This window comes from Tursiops truncatus, chromosome 2, assembly GCF_011762595.2.
Source record: "Tursiops truncatus isolate mTurTru1 chromosome 2, mTurTru1.mat.Y, whole genome shotgun sequence".
NCBI classification, from domain to species: domain Eukaryota; kingdom Metazoa; phylum Chordata; class Mammalia; order Artiodactyla; family Delphinidae; genus Tursiops; species Tursiops truncatus.
Window position 1 is genome coordinate 144,533,092 of NC_047035.1, and position 6,590 is coordinate 144,539,681.

Below are 6,590 nucleotides of genomic sequence, written 5' to 3' on the forward strand. Positions count from 1 at the left end.
CCCCCTGACATAAAGAGCTGCAAAAATGGAAAACGCACACACAAACACAGACACACACACACAAACAACAAAAACAAACAAAAAAATGGGGAGGGGATTTTTTGTTTTACTTGTTTGAAGAATTATAATAAACTAATTTGAGTATCTCCTGTGAGTAATTCCTTTTTGTTTTTAGTAATTTATTCCAGTAATTTATTTCAGTAATTTATTCAGTAATTTATTCAAGCTTTACATAAGTGTTTCCTTAAAATTATTAATTACATAGGATCTTAAATTTTTTCAAAAGTTTTACTTTTCATGCTAAATAATACTTTCAATGTGTGGAAATTACTAACGTTCACGTCCGTCATATTACTGGGGTTTCTTCTGTTTTAAAAAAGTAGTTTTTAAAAAATATCTCCTCAAGACGGTTTGTGGCAGCTTTTTGGACTGATTCTTCACGTCGTGCTGACCAACTGCTTTGCCATCCAAAGCTGTGAGGTCACAGGAAATAAATACTGCTTCATGTGTAGACTCCAGCTCCTGCCCTGCATCTCACAGAAGGTGCAACGGCCAGTCTGGAAAATGCTTCCCTGTGCGTTCAGAAGCCAAACACATACGCACAAGAAGTCAAGGAGGCAGAAAGTAATCTCGTGTTTGTTTTTTAATTTTTTAACATGAAAGCAGAAATTTCCAAAATTTATCTTTCGCATGCTCTCTGCCAGGTTAAAAAAGAAAGGAAGGGAAGGAGGGAGGAAGGAAGGAAGGAAGGAAGGAAGGAAGGAAGGAAGGAAAGGAGGGAGGCAGGCAAACTGAGAATAAAAATGGTCCATTTGTAGTACCAGAGGAAAAAGGAAAACCTTCAAAACCAGGCAGTGTAACTCCTAGGTATTATCAAAAAACAGTGACCTGGGAATTCCGTGGTGGTCCAGTGGTTAGGACTCCTCACTCACTGCTGAGGGCGGGGGTTTAATCCCTGGTCAGGGAACTAAAATCCCACAAGCCACTCGGCCAAAAAAAAAAAAAGAGTCAAAAAATAAAGTCAAAACAAAACAAAACAACAGTGCCCTGTTCTAGCGCCTTGAATTTGTCACCTCCGCCCCACCCCCATCTGACATATGTGCCATAAAGGCCTGAGATCCAGGCCCCGCCCCCACCAGGCTCCTCCCCCGGCCGCCTGAAAGGGCCCCAGTTTCTCCACCTGGTCACTGGCTGCTTCACCTGCGGGCGCCTGTGGGTGTCGCTCCCATCAGACAGGATGCCCTCCGTCCACGTAGTTTACAAATAGCCGTTTCCTCTTGCGAGAGGTCTGGATCCACCCTTCCTCTAAACACTGTGAAAAACTGAGCGAGCCCACTGTTCTGTTAAACATGCTGGTCCGGCCCCGCATGTTCACAAGAGCTCTTTAGCCCTGGTCCCTGGCCAGACATCTCAGACCAAATGAGTTCATCAGGCTGCACAAGAACTATTAGAAACTGCTGTGTTTTTCACATGTGGGTCAAGAGGTCCCCTAATGTCCTTCTATGACTTTGTGGAGCCCTTTGTGGAGCGGGGTAAAGGAAGTGGATTGGGGGCACTGGGGAAAAGGAAGATGGCCAGTCCCGATTCTAGAAAGGCCGTGAGCCCCACCAGGGTGCAGGTCCTGGACGTGGGCTGCGCAGCTGCCCTGCCTGTGAGCGACCTTCCCATCCAATCTGGTCTGGCCAAACTTCCCCTTCTGGGAAGGTCGAATGTCTCTAAGTGACAGCAAGTTTCCAGAAGAATCCCAGATACTTATAAACTCCGGTGGAGTTTATTTCAGTCATTTGCTTCACACTTCCTGCATCTGCGTCACCTGGGTGTATGATTTTTTTTTAAATAATATATTGTGAAAGGAAGGCGTTTTTAAGGTTATTCTGTTAGTAGATTTTATGCTATGTTATGTTGGTATTTTACAAGCCAAGTTTAAACTGTACTATAGAAATTATTTTTATATTATTTTCAGAATATGCCACAGAGCAATATTTTGCACCCTTTTATTGCCACCGGGTTGTCTCCTTGGAGGGCTACCTTTAGGTGGAGTGGGGCTCCGCTGGCCTGTGGGGGTGAAACACTTTGTGCTGTTTGTTCAGATCCCCTCTGAAAGTGGAACAGTGTTAATGTCTCTTCTTTTTCCGTGGAAAGCTTGATTTGTTTTCTGTTCCTGGATTTAGGTACTCCATTTTTCCTCTTAAATGAATACTTTCTATTCACTAAGTTACTGTGGACTTTTTCTTCCCTATCACCACCCAGTGGCTCCAGTGGCGTTCCGAAAATTTGGGATCTGTTACTTTACAAACTTCATGTTTTCCAAACCGATTTGATTTATTAATCCTGGTAGTTTACAGTCAGGAATTTAGTGCCTCAAGATAGCAGGGGACACACCTTGAGGTGTGAAATCCTCTGGGCAGCACCCACCGTCTCCGGGGGCGGGTGGGGTGGGGTCGTGGTTACGTGGCTCTCACCCCCTCCCTTAGCGACAACAAACTTATTTTGCAATTTACTCTACTTTGCAGAAATAAACTTAACGGATGAAAATATATTTCACGTTAGTTAAGAAAAAAGGGCTGTATCCATCAGTGGTGGGAAATTTGTGAAAGAAAAGAAAAGGCTTTGTCAAACCCATGTGTTCCATTCTCTGTGTTTTCTATGTTTACTAAGAGAAGTAGGGCGAAGCGCGTTTCGGAGGGTTTCTTTCTTTAGGACACGATTCGGTTTTCCTCCTTGCGGTGTGGACTTTACAGATTAAGTTCCTCGAGTGCTTCTTTTTTTTTTTTTCTCCCGATGCTTCTAATAAATAAGGAGAAAACGTGTGCTGTGGCCGAGCGGGCCCTGCCTTGTCAGACCTCGGCCACTGGGATGCTGCCTCTGTCCAGAGTCTGGTTCTGCTGTCACCTGAGCGCAGGCACATCCGGGAAAGGGCCCCACAGTGGCTGGCACCCCTGGCACCAGGGAGCAGGCACCCCCTTCCAAAAAGCCTTAAAGCGGTGGCTCTCTGGAGACCTCCGGGTCCCACCTTGCTCTTCAGTCCTAACTATACTGTAAACTCTTTGCTGCTGGAACTGGCCCGCTCTGGTGTGGGGCTCCGGAGCGGTGAGGGGTGCCCAGCTTCATTCTTGCTTCAGCCACGTCCCCACGTCCACTCTCCAGCGAGGGTCCAGTGGGTCTGCTGACACGGGGGTGTGTCCAGGGTGCTTCATCCCAGGGAGACCCAGAGGGCACTCATGACGACCAGGGGCCCCCATACTCCCCCCAGGAGGCCCGGAGGCTGCAGGGAGACCTCCTAGGCACCCCGCTTGGGAAGAGTTTCATGATTGCTCCCAGCAGTGTGTGAAATGGTCTGTTTGCAGTGATGTGGGTAGCTTTGTTTCCCCAAACCAGTCCTTCCTCCGCACTCCACCCCCAGCAGAGAAGAGAGAGGGGGCTACCCTGCACGGACCTCTCAGGAATAAGTGCGTGTGTAGTCTGTGCGGTGTTCAAGATGCCGTGCTCCCCCACTCCCCCCCCACGCTGACTTAACACAGATGTCACCACAGGGACAGCGTGGAAGCCAGAATCTCCAAACAAGGTGAGCAATGTTACTGTTTCCATTTATTTTGCAAAATATTTTGCTGAAATTTTCATTTTTGCTCTTTGATGCTTGAAAAAAAAAAGGAGCCCCACCAACTCTAATTATGTATACAAAAAATGATGTTCATTGCTGATCATTTTTTATTCCTCCAAGAGAGCATCTCAAGAACACACACATACACACACACACACACACACACACACACACACACACAGTTCTTTAACGTAAGATGAGGAGTACCACTGGCTTTTTAAATGTAGGCTGAATATGCTCAAGACCAAAGCAAGCCATTATTTTAAAGAGGCTAAATTAGTGGAGCCAGCTCCTTACAAAGAGCACTCCCACCCCTGTACTTCTCCAACCTCTGCCCCAGGCACACAGGCCTGCCTCAGGGCCTTTGCACATGCCCTTTGGCTGGAATGTCCTCCCCCCACACACACACACACCCTCAGCCACGTGGCTCACCCGTCACTACTTGCCAGTCACTACCTGTTCCAGTGTCACCTCTCAAGAAGACCCTCCCTGACTTCTTTATTTAATAAGCCAACACATCCCACCCTCCCCACGGCCTCCCTGTGCGTGTTCCTCTTGTGCATTGATCACCGTCTGAGCGCCGCATGTGAATTATTCATTCATTGTATGCCTCCCTCCAGCCCCCACAGAATGTAAGCTCCACTCAGGCAGGAATTTTGGTATGTTTTGCTGTACTCCTGGTGCCTACAACAGCGCCTGACACTTATTAGGTGGTGGGTAAATACTTGTTGAAAAAAGAGAATGAAATCAATAATTTGATAGCTATTAAGAGGCCTAAAAATATCGGTTTCAGCCTTTATCAAATCGAGATTCTACTCTTACCCCTAAATGGGGAGAATTGTAGCTAATGCAGCAGCCTGGCTACTTCTCCAGCCTGTGGTTCACAGCAGTCAGATGTGGCAGTGAGCACCAGACCTGATGGTGGCAGGTCTCCCCAGTAAATGCCCGCCCCGGGGCCCTCCCTCACAGTGGTGTCACAGGGACTCCACTGTCTACAGAGGGCCCTCTGGGAAAGGCTGAGGTGGGGACAGTTTCCTCCAGGGCAGCTCTCGTGATCACGCCCCCTCCATGAGGTCATCATGGGCCTGGACCATTCTGGAGAGTCCCTTATAATGGGTCCTTAGGACGCTGTGCCTGTGCAGTGGCTCCAGGGAGACAGGCCTTCCTTCCTAGAGCAAACTCGGTGGCCGCCAATGACCCAGCCCAGAAAAGGGAGTCACCACTAGCAGGACCCGTTCTTGTGTCACCAAAAGCAGGCCTTCAGGGAAGGGGAGCTGGTCACACAGGTGAGAGGGGACTGCATTGACCAAGTTGGAGGCCCCCGGTCACCCCCTCAGTCATGGGTGGGTGTGTGCTGCAGGGGCAGAGCCTGGACATCACAGAGCCAAACAACACAGCGTCCTCAGCCCCGGGCACCTGGAGACCCTCCAGCCCACCAAAGGGGGAGGGACGCTTCCTCCTCTGGACTTCCTGCCCTTGCGGGATGACCTTCCCAACTACCTAACCTTGCTCCTTACTTCTAGATCATTTGGCCAAATGTGTTTTCCTCTACGAGTTGTTGGCAAAACACTGTTACATGCTTCTTATAGGACCCTTGTCCTACTGTGGCCTGGTTAAAAGCCTTTGTCCTTCTCTTCATCCCCTTCCGTGGTTGGTTTTTTTTTTTTTGCGGTACGCGGGCCTCTCACTGCTGTGGCCTCTCCCGTTGCGGAGCACAGGCTCCGGACGCACAGGCTCAGCGGCCATGGCTCACGGGCCCAGCCGCTCCGCGGCACGTGGGATCCTCCCGGACCGGGACACGAACGCGTGTCCCCTGCATCGGCAGGCGGACTCTCAACCACGCGCCACCAGGGAAGCCCCCCTTCCGTGGCTTTGATATCATTTCTCTGGATGCCATGTTTTAGGGTCCCCCATTTGGGGAGGGGGATATGAGCTCCCTCGTAGCACCCCCCAGCAGACAGTGAGTGGGCCCACACGTGTGTGTCCCTTTGCTTGAACTGCCAAATAAACAAGGTCCCTTTCATTGCTGCCCTGACCGACAGTGGGGGAGAGGACAGGCTTTCCAGGGCTATCCCCTTTGCCCTCGCATACCTTTCTCCAAGGCAGGAGCCCTGTGGCCTGTCCAGTGCTTTCCACTTGCCGGGAATGGAATCCAAACACCTGCCTTGGGGTGATGACTTGGCAGGTAGGTGGGAGCAAGCAGTTTGTCTCCACTAACTTATGATCAGAACTAGTAAAGCCACCGTGAGCAGGGTTGGAGATGGGCCGTGGCAGAGCCGGTCACCATTCAACACCCCGAGGAAGCCCCCAGACCCTCCACCACCCACGGAGCCCTTAGAGCTGCAGGGGACTTCCCTGAGTCTGCGCTCAGAGTCTGAACGCTGCTAACCCTCAGCTTTGAGCGGTGGGTCTCATTTAACTGATGGGTGTTGAGGTGTACTTGCTTGGTTCCTTCCAACATGCATTGGCAAGTGAATGTAGTTCCTCTGTTTCTTTCCCTTTTTTTTTTTCTTTTACTGGTTCAGTTGACTGATTTGGGGATGAGATACATTACTTTGTTTCCCCGGTTTACTTGGTACCATGGACAAAGGAAAACAGTGTGGATTGGGATTCCTTGACTGTGGCACTAATGAAGTTTAGGGCCAGATCATCCTTTTTTGTAGGGGACGGTCCTGTGTGTATTGTAAGATGTGCAGCAATGTCCTTGGCTGACCTCTACCCACTGGATGCCAGTAGCTCCCTCCCCCTAGATGTGACAATCAAAACGTCTCCAGACATCGCCAAATATCCCCAAGGCGGTGGGGGGAGGGGAAGAGTCACTGGTGTAGGTTAATTCTTCCGGCTGTCTTTCAGTCCAAAAAAGCGATAACCATTTGTCCTACTCAACCTCTGTCCGCTGAGATGATTTCCTTTCCCCTCTGTCTTCCAGGGACACTTGACATTGGGGCTGTCATGCCCTCAGCCTGTTCTCAGCTGGAGCCAGTGCATC